The sequence below is a fragment of the Paramormyrops kingsleyae genome, chromosome 12 (assembly GCF_048594095.1).
Source record: "Paramormyrops kingsleyae isolate MSU_618 chromosome 12, PKINGS_0.4, whole genome shotgun sequence".
Taxonomy (NCBI): Eukaryota; Metazoa; Chordata; class Actinopteri; order Osteoglossiformes; family Mormyridae; genus Paramormyrops; species Paramormyrops kingsleyae.
The window spans coordinates 4,173,754-4,187,774 of NC_132808.1; the positions used below are offsets into that span (position 1 = coordinate 4,173,754).

Sequence of the window (14,021 nt, forward strand, 5' to 3'; positions counted from 1 at the left end):
TAGATTCCATCACAAAAATATACCGTCATTGTCTTTCCAGGCCAAGCTGTTATTTTAAACCACCTTTTATTCAGATGTGATCATAACAGGACTTGGCTGGTGGGGGCTGTAATTTGTCCAGTTCTAGGCTCATCTACTGCTCTGTTTAGCATGACTCTGTCCAAGTCTCCATGTGGTTCCATCCTCTCATTGATTCACACACGGACTCACTACCTGGATAATAACTCCCTGTCCCGACCCCCTCACCTCTGCCCATGCCTCTTTCTGGCTGCATCCACATTTTTCACATTGTTTCTTTTTTACCTGCTTAGAAACTACTAACAATGTCTGCAGCTGACCAGTAAGCACACCCATAAATGCTGCCATCAATCCCCATTTCACCTGGGACTGGTGAGGTGAGCTAACTTGTCTTAGAATTGCCAAGCCTGTTAATGTATAATTTTTCTGCATTAATTTCATCCTAGGCCCAGCCAGGTAGGCATACAGCTCGCAATAAATTACATTAATAAAACATCCATCCATTTTCTCTACCCACTTTGTACTATGCAGGGTCACTGGGGACCAGTGGCTGTGTTGGGGGCTATGGGCACAAGGCAGGGAACAACCCAGGATGGGGCAACAACCCATCACAGGGCACAAGGCAGGGAACAACCCAGGATGGGGCAACAACCCATCACAGGGCACAAGGCAAGGAACAACCCAGGATGGGGCAACAACCCATCACAGGGCACAAGGAAGGGAACAACCCAGGATGGGGCAACAACCCATCACAGGGCACAAGGCAGGGAACAACCCAGGATGGGGCAACAACCCATCACAGGGCACAAGGCAAGGAACAACCCAGGATGGGGCAACAACCCATCACAGGGCACAAGGCAGGGAACAACCCAGGATGGGGCAACAACCCATCACAGGGCACAAGGCAGGGAACAACCCAGGATGGGGCAACAACAGACAGATCATGCTTCTGGATTGCGAGGTACACATGTAGTCTGGGTGGAAACTCAAACTCTGGTTCCAGAGGTGTGAGGCAAAAGTGCTAATCACTGCACCACTGCCCCAATTAATAGACAGCTGAACTGTAATTTTATTTGTCTCCAGGCACACATGCAGCATGGAGTGATATACAGAGTGATGTCTGCAGCTATATGCATCATAGGTGTGGTGCCTGTTCAGGACAGCTGTGGAGAAAAAATCAGAACCCTCCAACCCCCATTATCTATGCATATCAATTGCTAAGTCGTCATCAAGTGTCACATTCATATATATGCACAATATACAGTATGAAACAGTAATTCCCATAATGTTCACAGTTCACAGTTCATGGTCATACACTGAAGTTTTCAAAATAGCTTTGGCAGGTAAGTCTCAGATAGTCCCTAACTCAACCACAAGTAGCTGGGCTAAGTCTCTGTGCCTATGGTCAGAGGGCCAGTTCAAGCCGTGGCCTCGACAGAACAGTTATGCATCTATGGGCCCTTGAGCAAGGCCCTTAACTGCCAGCTCCAGGGATGTCGCATGTCAGCTGACCCTGCGCTGTGACCCCCAAGCTATGGAGAGCCAGATGGGTCAGGCAAACACAGGTATCCCAGTGTGCCTGTCAAACTTGTGTAAATGAGAAATACAGGATTTATCATTTAGGTGAGAGCAAGTTTGGCAGCATAGGGCACACATGGAGCTGGTGGTTAAGGTCCATGGACATCTGGCTATTCAGACGAGGCTGGGCTCAAACTAGCAACCTTCTGATCACAGGCAAAGAGGCTTAACCCACTAAGACACACCTGCTCCCAGAAACATACAGTGGCTCTGCTTCTGCATCTAGTTATTTGAGTCCTAATATGGTTTTGACACACTTGTATGTATGGGCCGAATCCATTGCTTCAGCAGACTCCAAACCAGAGACACCCAACTCTCCCGTTGACAAATGTCAGCTACCTCCTTTGTATAGAACACCTATCCTTCCAGTGCAGACGGAGTCCAGTGAAGTATGTCCCATGTCTACACGCCTCAGTCAACTACACTCTGGGTTTTGAGGTTTGGCTTGGTGCCATGAGATTAGCATGCAATTAGCATTTCTGAAGCCCTAGAGGCAGTACTTGTCTTTAACAAGGATATCTTCATCAGACAGCAAATGTGCTTGTGCAGCTCCATATCTGAGAGTCAAAGGTAAAACAAGAAATGTGAAAATGCAGCAATAAATAAATACAAGCAACATGAGGTGAAGTTTGAACAAAGTAACCATGATTCATCCAAACTGACAAAATATACTCAAAACATACATTTACGTACTGTATATCATTGTCTGTCCTCTAGTGTATCTGGATCTATGTCATAATTAAACATTACAGCTAATTAAGCATTTTTAATGAATCTGAACTTCCCATTTTTTATTATTTTACTGGACCAATCACAAGGCCCCTGGGCTGTCTTACCTTTCTAAAGACGTATGTAATGCTGCAAATTAAATCAAATGGCTGTTCCACAAAATACAAACAAATAAATAACTAAAACCAAATAAAGTCGTTGAAACTTATTAATCCCCTGGAGCACACAGGGTTACTTTTATGTCATCTGCCGTAAACACTTTATCAGAGACCACTTTGAAAGCATTTATGTTTTATGCACATTCCGTGTGTGGGTGGGTGCGAGGTGGCATGGGGGGGGGGGGATTATTTGTTAAAGTGAATGTCATCTCATTTAGTTGTGCTGAGACTGCAGGCTGATACCATCATGGTGCCCGGCTCAGTGGCTCTCTGCCAGACGCATTGTTCAGCGGCATCCTTTCCAGATCTCAATCTACAGAGAGCATTTTCTCAGCGCTTTATTACATGGCGTGTGGCTGAGTGATACCATGCTCTGCTTGCCTGTCTCCCCCTGCCCATTTATAATGCCATTCCTCAGCTGGGCTCTTGCATACTGAGTGACGGGGACGCTTACGTTTAGCCTGGCCTCCGTGCCATTCTATTTTTAGAGATGAAGGGAAATACAGATGAGGTGACCACAGTGAAGGCAGTGGCACTGGACCACGAGTGGCCTGAATGAGCCGTGTGCTGCGGCTGTGCTCCGCATGTTTCTCCTTCCGGCATGTTCCGTCACGAAGGGCCGATACACGTCCTGCTTTCCGTTCTGCACCTCAGATATCGACGTCATATAATTAACTGGGAGCACAGTGCTCCTGCAGGCTCACCTCTGTGCCACAGTGCACCTTAATCTCAGATAAATACAGAAGAAGCTCCTGTAGAGCTGCATGGTTTTAATCTCACACACCGGCAGGTTACTTTCAGGTAAGACAGGGAGGGGTCTTCCTTCCTGTTCTCTGACAAATAGGAAGAATTAATATAATTACAATACAACTTAGCGGGTTAACTGTCCAGCAGCTACTTGTGTGCATCACTAGACTGCACATAATTAGTTGCCCATCAGATTAGTGACACTACAACTAGACTAAATAACAACCAGACTAGTTGTTTGCAAAGGGAACCACCTGCTATAGTCAATGTCAGTTTGACTCAAATTTGAAATCACTGACATGCTGCTTAACTTCTTTCAGCATGGAATACTGTAAGTCTTCCGCTGCGGTCAGTGCCCTGTAATCAGAATACAGACATTGGTGGTGTGATTATTTGTTGGAAAAACCCTCTGCTCGTTTTTTATCAACAAAGGTGCTCTTCTGAGTCATTTTCAACAGGTATGTTCCAAATAGCCCTTGTATTCTGGCAGAAAATAAGCCTTTTGTGTTGGTTTTTCCAGTCTGTCTGTCCCCTTTCTTTATATTATGCATAGCTACGAACAAAATGCTAACACACAGTGACACACTCAGGAAATAAGTTTCTCTTTCTCCCCTCTGCCAAACACACATAAAACAGAGAGAGAGAGAGAGAGAGAGAGAGAGAGAGAGAGAGAGAGAGAGAGGTGATGCATAATACACACATCCACACCATTCCTTCTAGCCTTTCAGTTGCCAATAGAAATGTTTCCTACTCCAAAAATTGAAATATGATGAAATCAGAAGGAGGAGGCAGTTTTTGGAAACAAATAACAATGTTCACTAATGCTAACGTCACCCTAATGAGTAGAACACAAACCCTGAGCTACAGAATTAGCACCATCTTTAGAATAATTTCCCAACCGTGCATTTCTCCTCTGGGCGAGGACGTTGCTGCGCCTAATAGCTAACAGGAGTCGACACAGCAGGCCTTTGCGAATGGTCCTCTACCATCTTCTATACCTAGAAAATATGTATGTAATTATGACTGAAAGAACAATTCAAAAAATAGGTTACTCACTGAGAAACCCTTATAAATCTAACTTTTGGTCCTATCTGTTGTGAATCATCCCATGATTAAATGTCTTTAAAGGCCAGCATTGCTTATATCAGATCCAATGTTTTAAGAAAAATCACGGAGTCACAAAGGATTTAGGACCTTAGTGATACACCTTCCATTGTAATTAAACCGCCATCTAACAACCTTTCTGTGAAATCACATGCACTTCAAATGTCATCTATAAGTAAATTGTATTCCTGTTTAATGGTAATGTGATTAAATGACAGTCAACCGCCTATTTCTATATTCTTAATTTCACTCCTGTGAAAATGTCAACGCATTCCAATTAGAATGTAGAGAGGCAAATTTTGGCGACTGAGCTGTCCCACCGAATGCAGGCTATTGGTAAATGTGCAGCTGTCACATGACCGAGGCATCTGCCGAAGCGGGCCAGAGTGTGCCAGAAATACTCCTCATTCATCGTCCAGTACAATGTGCTTATTTATCACCCAAATTTCAATAGTGAAACACACACAATGTGAATGGATACACACCTTTATCACGCACCTTCTGCTTCATGTCTAGGCTTCTCTCTTCATTCACTTTCTTTTCCTAAAATGGCTGATTGCAGGGACATTTTTTATCTAAAAAAAAGACAGCGAGAATATAGACTACATCATGACTATATCATGACATGTTTTTCACTGATATCTCTAAATTTTCCATGGATCCAGAATTAACTGAGAATATATATATATATATATATATATATATATATATATATTCCCAGTTAATTCTGGATCCATGGAAAATACATATAAATACATTCATATATATACATATACAGTATACAAACACACACACGTCTTTGTGACATGGTTTCCTCGGACACTTCTGCACCTCATCTGTAAGTTCATTGTAATAACATCGCCTTATTGGTCAACTTAAATGTGTTTAGTGCTGGTTACCATAGTGATATAGCCATATACACTGGTTCAAGTCCAAGCAAAAAAGCTGTTTCTGAAAGCTATTTAACACACATTTCCTGTTTTTTTATAAACAAAAATGTAGGATTTTGAGCTATGAATAAAACAATCTGCTAAGCATATTGGAAAGGCACCAATAAATGCTGTTAAATTATTACAATGTCAAAATAAACAGCACTACCACAAGTGCTGTTGGTACTACTAATGGTGATGATCATAATGAAAAACACTTGTGTGCAATGGGTTTGTTATGTTTTGCTTTTAGATTATAGCAAAAACTAAGGCACAAGTAGCTTGGAGATGCCAGTGTGCCAAAGCAGTAGAATGAGCTGAACTGCAGTGCAGAGGTATGCGGCTGCTCCTCCCAGAATGCCTCACTCTGAGCATGTTCATGTTTGCTGGAGAGGACTCAGAGAGGACCGTGACCTGCCAAGTCAACAGTGCAGCTCTTCAGTGGGCCTGCCGTGATTACTGCCCCCCCCACCTCCATACACAGGTGCGGTGCCTGGCTTCTCCCAGCCATCTGGGTGGACAGCAAAAATGCCGTAGGTCGCGTGGCTATGTGGAGAGGCAGCCGCGGCATCCACAACACTTCACAGCACTGGGGCTGCTGGTTTACTAGCAAAATTGGTCATTTACATAGAAGTGAAAAGTGTACCTCATATCTGTGAAAATGGATCATGTTTCTGGATTCAGATAGAAATGTGTGTCAGCAAGATTCAAAATAGATGATGAGGCTCCTATCACTCAGTCAAGTGAAGAAAGGACCTGCAAGGCTTCATAAACTCCATTTCTGACTGAATAAAGTAAACTCAAATGCTTAAAGTTTAAATGGTAAAGCATGACAGGCTGCTGTATGTACAGTACCAATCAAAATTACAGCTGCTTTAAAACCATAATTACAAATAGGAGTGGAGATGGGTGTGTTGGTTGTCCCACTGTCAAAAATAGATGAGGCACTGTCATGGTCTGTAGCTGCCTTGCTGGTGATGGAGCTGGTAATCTCAGTGAGAGCTGTGACAGCCAATTGGCATGTCCACACGTCAAAGTCATTCCATCAGCATTATGACCTGCTGGGTGGACTTCCACTCTCCAGCACGATCACAAGCTAAAATGCACTATTATATAAAAGGAAAGTGAAATATAACTCAAACTAATGTCTGGGCCAGTCCAGTCAGAAGACCTTTATCCTACAAACATAATGCTCACGTAGGAACACTGTGCCCCACCAGCTCTGCCCTGCTTCTGCCCAGCTGGCCTTCTTTAACTCTAAATGGTTGATCAGCCGCATTAGGGCCAGCTGGGTTCCATTAACAGGGGTTGGCTGTGGCTACAGGACTGGTGATCAATTGTCAAGGAAATGCGACGTCATGCCAAACTCGGCCCCAGGCCATTTCTGCAGCTCCTGACATAAACACAAGCCCTTGAGCCTGGCTGGGGTTTCATTCCTCATCTATTGCCTTGTATGGAATGAGAGTGCTCAGCTAATTATCAACATGACTGAATGAATGCATAGAGAGATCATAGAAGTGAAGCATTATTCAGTGAGACACAGTCTGCTTAAACGGAAAATGGTGCTTCATTTATACAAACCGTGCAATAACGTAATTCACATGCTCACAGGAAAATCTCAAATATGTCAGCATGAAGCCCCGATTAGGCCATTCTACAAACAAAGTCTTTTATTTCTTTTCATCCTCTGCAAGAATGTGGCTTTAGCACAAATAGGGTTAAACATCAAGGTTCAAGAAACTGATTTTAGACCCAACTGAACTGGTTTGAAAAACAAAGATGAGCAGCCGGGTGCAGAGGTAAGTGATTGTGAAAATGACAGGTAGGGCTTTCCTGAGCACGACTGGACTGGGAGCAGCACGACTTCTCCTGTGCTTACGAGCAACCATCGACACGCCGCCCCAGGTCAGCACTATGCTTCTGCTGCCCCGTGGCCCCTGATTACCAAGCTCCCCCTGGGCCGCCTATTCCAGGTTCGAGCTGTAGACCTTGTTATGGACTAATGAAGCAGCCAGGCGAGCTGAGGTAATTGGTAAGAGGGTGAGAAGCAAAGTGCCGGTCCCTCAGTGCTCCGCCATTAAGCCAGGAAGGAATGAGCCCACCGGGGTAGGAGGGAGCAGACACAAACAGCCAATCAGGCATGGGGGTCACATCCATTGGCTGTCCGTAATGCCAGTCACCAGGTTTTAAATATAGACGGAACCTGCCAGGGCCCAGCTCTGCCTCTTAATGTCCAAATCGTACTCTGGGGGGTGATTGCAGCCCCGCCTCCTTCAACGTTAAACATTTTTTTCTTACTCTCTCAAAATTTTGTCCAGTGTTTTTGTATTTTGATTTATTTTACTTACCGTATTTCTTCCAAAACTTTTCGGGTAGTTTATGATAGAGGTAAGACGTGTGTAAGCAGCAATCCATGAATAAATTGATATTTTAATACATTTTCACAGTGATATTACGAATGAATAAGCAGGAATATTACTCTGTACCTGACAAGGCTCCCGCTCCTCTCTGATTCGGATTTAACCCCTGCCAGTCACTCTGAATTTGCTGAATTTCCTGTCTCAGAACTGCACTTGGTGACCTAAAGCACACAGAATGGGACTCTGCAGTGCCGGGGAGCGTCTGTGTGACGGAAGCTGCCCCCCTGCATGCACGTCGCTTTCGTGCTGGAGCCGCGGAGCTCTGGCTGACTCAGAAAGAGGAAAGCGTGACTCAGAGAGGCAGCACCCAGGGATATGCGCAAGGCGTCGAGGCAGCCAGGATTATCGTTATACTGTACTGACCGGATCCTACAGCCCCGTTTCCGTTTTAAACTCCCACAAAACAGGCGTCTCCTTAGTGAATGATTTGGTTCCAGAATAAAACTCTATAAATCAGCTGGGTTTACCCTTATAGGGTACATTTCCCATGTCCCTGGCAGGCGCAGGGGTATAGGAACCGAGGGGACTAATACCCCCAATTTTTAATTTGGCTTCATTCTCCCTACAAGAAAGGAGTGAATAAACGGAATTAAAGAAGAAGAGGTGAAGTTTTGGAATGGTTCTCCAAAAGCTGACGGTGTATCAGGCACCATGTTAGTAAAGCATGCGTGGTTCTAAGAGGAAAGCTAGTGATGTACTACGTGAGTTATAACACAAATATCTGAGGAACAACATGACTGAATGGTTACTTATGGTTAAGGTTACTTATGGTAAAGGATAGGTTGTCATGTTGGGATTAGAGTTTTGCCCGTAGAAATGAATGGAAAGTTCCCACAAAAATTCAAACCTGTGTGTTTGTGTGTGTGTGCGTGTGTTTTTGTGTGTGTGTGTGCTTGTTTGTGTGTGTGTGTGCTTGGGTGTTTCTGAGGTAACTGAAAACCCCTTTGCAGCGGGTGGTAGTTAGAAAATTTGAAAAATACTTTCTGTGTCTGGGACGTAAAGTATGGGAAAAAAAAGAAAAGCTGTAACATTTCAGACATGGGGTGAATTGCAGCATTTTCTGAATGCCAACAAGACTAGGATTCCGTCACATTAACTGTGTGCCTATAGTCGGCAATCCACTGCAGTTTTATAGGAGTGGTTAGAGGCAGAAAGCCATTTAAGGCCCCTGCTCCCCTCACACACACACACAGGCCCCTGCTCCCCTCACACACTCACACAGGCCCCTGCTCCCCTCACACACTCACACAGGCCCCTGCTCCCCTCACACACTCACTCAGGCCCCTGCTCCTCTCACACACTCACACAGGCCCCTGCTCCCCTCACACACTCACTCAGGTCCCTGCTCCCCTCACACACTCACACAGGCCCCTGCTCCCCTCACACACTCACTCAGGCCCCTGCTCCCCTCACACACTCACACAGGCCCCTGCTCCCCTCACACACTCACTCAGGCCCCTGCTCCCCTCACACACTCACACAGGTCCCTGCTCCCCTCACACACTCACACAGGTCCCTGCTCCCCTCACACACTCACACAGGCCCCTGCTCCCCTCACACACTCACACAGGTCGCTGCTCCCCTCACACACTCACACAGGCCCCTGCTCCCCTCACACACTCACACAGGTCGCTGCTCCCCTCACACACTCACTCAGGCCCCTGCTCCCCTCACACACTCACACAGGCCCCTGTTCTGCAGCCCGTCTGCCGCATTGGAGAATCGTTGATCTTCACTCTTGTCAGCTCAGCTTTAAATTGGAGAAGAAAGCAAATAGAGCACTGCCAAAAATAAGTCAAACATATCAAAAAATCACTGTTTACAGAACACAGGAGTGCCCAGAGGTAAAACATGTTAAAAAAAAAAAAAAAGTAGCAAGATCTGAATGAGAATTATATTGAAAGAGAAGTTGCCTGCAACTGTCGACAGAAAAAAACGAGAGCCAGATGAGATGGAGCCCAGACCCTCAGGGAGCCCTGTCCTGTTTGAGGATATGTGCTTTAAAATGCATTTGTTTAGAAATCACACTAAGTAAAGTGGAGCCTAACAGCAGACGTTAGCAGGAGCAGCAGCCAACTAGCTGAGCCACAGTGAGACACAGCAGATCACCAGCATCCAATCAAATCCCTGACAGCCAGGACCTGCTTGAAGCTTGCTTGCAATGAATTAATAATAATAATTAAATATCAGACATGCTCCCATTGCTGTTTTGCATCACCAAGGTATTTTATGTAATGCTTACTGTTATACTATAGGATTGTCTTTTTACTATGAATATTATTACTATGAATCCATCCATCCATTGTGGCCACTTAATCCCCACTGGGGTCACGGAGCCTATCCCAGGAAAATAGGCGCAGGCAGGAACCAAGCCTATCTAGACAGGCCAATCAGCCTACCCTGCATACTTTTGGACCGGGGGAGGAAACCGAAGTCCCTGGCAAATACCCATGTGAACACGGGGAGAGCATGCAAACTCCACACAGAAATGACCTGGGATTATTATTATTATTATTATTATTACTACTACTACTACAATTACTACTACTACTTGCATAATATTATTCTGCAAATTTGTGCACATTCTGTTTCTTCTTCATTTCTTTCTGGTGTTTAATGTCCTCTGTGTAAGTGAAAGTTTTTGTAACAATTTCCAATTATATCTGTCCATCCATTCATCCATCCATACATGCATGCATCCATCCATTTTCTGTAACCTCTTGTTCTATTCAGGCTCGCGGGGGATCCAGAGCCCATTCTGGAGGTTATAGGCGCAAGGCAGGGAACAACCCAGGATGGAACATCAACCCACTGCAGGGCACCAATTACTGTATATTCAATATGCAATAAAATTTCATTGATTGAGCCTTGCCACCCTATACAACCTAAGCTGTCAGAAAATGGACAGATGGATGGATGGATGGAAGATTTATTGATGTTAACATAGAAATCATTGGGCACTACAGAGTTCATAAGTTCAATTGATATATAATTTAAACATGGAATCCAAACAGCATGTGATTGTAAATGAGCAGTAATAGTGCCTTTAGGATCAAACAGCAGACCGCTGGCTATATGGAGGGCTAGATCAATACGTTTTAATTAGTCCCAACTTCTCCGCTCCCCCCAGTAATGGTATGATTCCACTCAACGGGCAATTGAAATCCAAGTGATTTTTTTTTTCTTTTAGTTTTTTTTTCGGGGGAATGGGGATCTGGCACCCATAGGTTATGGAAATGAATTGGGGGTTGAGCTTAATAATGACAATAAGTGCAGCTCGCCATCAAAGCGCCTCCGAGCCCATTCCATTACATCCAGCTTATTATTATTATTATTATTATTGTTGTTGTAATGTACAGTGGAATGCTATTTGTTTGTACAGTAGTTATAAATACATAATATTGTCAGGTTGGTTACAGGCTGATACTTCAATGTATTATGGGATAAAGGCTCTTCACTCATGTCAGCTCAGTTTTAAATTTGGGAATTTTGAAGCTAGATCTGGGGGGCATTCCATGAAAGTAACTAAAGAAAGCCAGACTTTCCCGAAAAAGTCAGACTCAAACTAGCGCCATCTCTAAACTTTGCCGCAAGTCATTCCACTAACGCAGTTCAGCTTTAACTATAATCAAGGCTCATACAAGACAGACTTGCATAGTCTCACTTAGTGCGCACACCTGAGATATTTAAGAAGCCCAAATAAATGGATGACCGATAGATCGATCAAATGAGTCGGAAAGCGTGTAAAACGAGATCGGTGTTTTTTCCCCGCTGCAGAACAAACGCTACTGATGGAGCTGTATGAAAAATACAAAGATGTAATCGCTAAAAAAGACAATACTGTGGCCATAAATACAGCCAGGGAGTTGTCTTGGCAAAGAATCGCAGACAGACTAAATGCGTAAGTTATGTAAATGTTGCAAGTACGTAATACAGTACCGTGGTGATACAGTGGTTTATGCTGTCGTCTTACACTGCGAAAGTTCCTGGTTCGATCCCCAGAGCCACCGGGGAACCTTCTGGATTGTGTTTACGTGGCATTCTTACTGTATAATGTTATTCTGTATTTTTAATTAAACTTAGTTTCGGGGTTTTCTTGCTGCTGTCGTCACTCGCACCCCGGTAAAATAGCCGCCGCCTCGTTTTCATTTATGCATACCTTGGACAATGACGTCAGCTTAATACGACCCATTGGAATCCTGAGACGTGATTTTTATTGGCTTTATTATAATTATTACATGACATGAGTAGTGAGACCGCGGAATTTCGTCCAACGGAACGATCTTTTTGAAATCTGTTCCCACACTTCGGACGTTGAGACAACGCTTAAGTAAGCGAGACAGTTAACCTGGTCCGGATCAGACTTGCTCACTCGCCTAAGTTACCATGGTACCTCAGCGGGGATTCATTTAAGACACGTTGATGGAACATGACTCCCACTTTAATGAGCCAGACTTGGTCTCATTAATAGGAATATAACAAATCTTTTACTCTTCATGTAACTGCTTTTCATATATAAAATAGGGTAAGACAGTTTATGAACGTCAGTAGTCTGGATATATTTTTTCTTTCTGTGATTTCGCTTTGAAATGTGCGTTCTTTTAATTGACTAGGTTTCCAATTTAAAGGAAAGAGAAACACAAAGCTTTTCCACTAATTAAACAAATCATTAAATACATGTAGCAGCACAAATAACAGACATGACTTCACACTCACACAGACACACACATACGCAGCCACTTATGCAAAAGAAGTAATCTAACACATATATGATCACCTCCATCATGAACCGAGATGTTAACAGCTGCTTTATAAAACAGTCGCACTTCTACGTGTGAACACAGTCTTCGCATGAATGATGAGCTTGGCCATCACCGTTTAGGGCTGCTTTTTTGTTGTTTTCCATCACCCTCACATTAATTCGCTCGGTAATTGGGAATACCAGATGGTCCTGACAAAATTCAGCTAATGATTGCAATACTCCACCGAAACCTAAAATCGACCAATCATCCAGAGGAGACGTAATATACAGATCCAGCCGCTTAAAATTTCCCCACTTTCCATGACAGGTCCTTGACAGGACCTTGACTGGCTCTTGGCTGGTCCTTGACTGTAATGAGATCCCCCACGATGATGTAATGAAAAAGGGGGCCGGCATGATCCACCCCTCAACTCTCTGTGTGTAAAGTACTTGCAATGATCTATCCATCCACCAGGGAGAGCAGTAATCTGAAGTGACTTACCTGAAATCAGGTAAGATACCTGAATCAGGTATTGTAACTACACTGCAAAAAATGAAAATCTAAGCAAGTACAATTTTCCTATATTTAAACAAAATTCCAATTTCATTAATAAACTTACTACACTGCAATAAATGGCCTGTGAAATTTAGAAATAGTTTCTGTTGTGAGGCAAAGATGGCCTAAAACTGTCAAAATGTGTTTTTAGTCAGTTTATTGATGAAATTAGAATTTTATTTTACTTCCCTCTTTGGAGATGAGGAGGTCCCAAGATATGTCCAATACAATAATTACAGGTCTAAACAAAGTATTAAGACTGATATTGTCAAGCAATGAGAGGTATATGAAAATTAATCAGATTTGAAGCCCATTAAGCTTGTTTGGCACAAGATGAAAGATTTCATCCGCAAGGAGGCCAAGCCAGGTACAAAGCAGCAGCATGTCCAAGAGTTATTTTGGGAGAAGAGAGTGACCCAAGATGTTTGTGACAGACTAATTACAGGTCTAAACAAAGTAATAAGGTTTACTGTGGAGAATAAAGGTGTGTTCTTTCTTTCTGTCTGGCTAACAGCCGGATAGGCTGCTGGTGGCTGCGCATCCACGGGGGGGGGGGGGGGGGGGTGATGTGTGAATGTGTCATTAACTTCTCTGCTTGGCCACAATGAAACAATGAGACAGATGAGACAGATGTTTGAAGCGGTCAAGGTGAGGTTATTTTTTTAACATAAGAAACACTGCTTTCAGATCATAAGAACATAAGAACTATACAAACGAGAGGAGGCCATTCGGCCCATCAAGCTCGCTTAGGGAGAACTTAACTAATAGCTCAGAGTTGTTAAAATCTTATCTAGCTCTGATTTAAAGGAACTCAAGGATTCAGCTTGCACTATGTTATCAGGAAGACTATTCCATATTCTGACTATCAAGCCAGTCGGTTAAATAAACACTACTAAACAGTCATTACATACTACCAGTCAAAACTGTTGTTGGCATGTAAATTAGAAACCAGAAGACTATAGTGGAAAAAAAGTATGATCGTCTACCAAAAACATTTATACACTGTATAGTCATGACTGACATGCTGAGGCTGGGTTTGAA

General features: G+C 43.6%; 1 long non-coding RNA gene across 1 annotated transcript; it reads right to left on the minus strand.

Moving 5' to 3' along the window:
• Window positions 1–3,170: 3,170 nt before the first annotated feature.
• On the minus strand, window positions 3,171–11,915 carry LOC111849668 (uncharacterized). Its single transcript, XR_002839607.2, has 4 exons — window positions 11,843–11,915; window positions 4,820–4,909; window positions 4,130–4,228; window positions 3,171–3,587 (listed from the first exon to the last, which is right to left on the minus strand). It is a non-coding gene; the product is annotated as an uncharacterized lncRNA (long non-coding RNA).
• Between the last annotated feature and the right edge of the window lie 2,106 nt (window positions 11,916–14,021).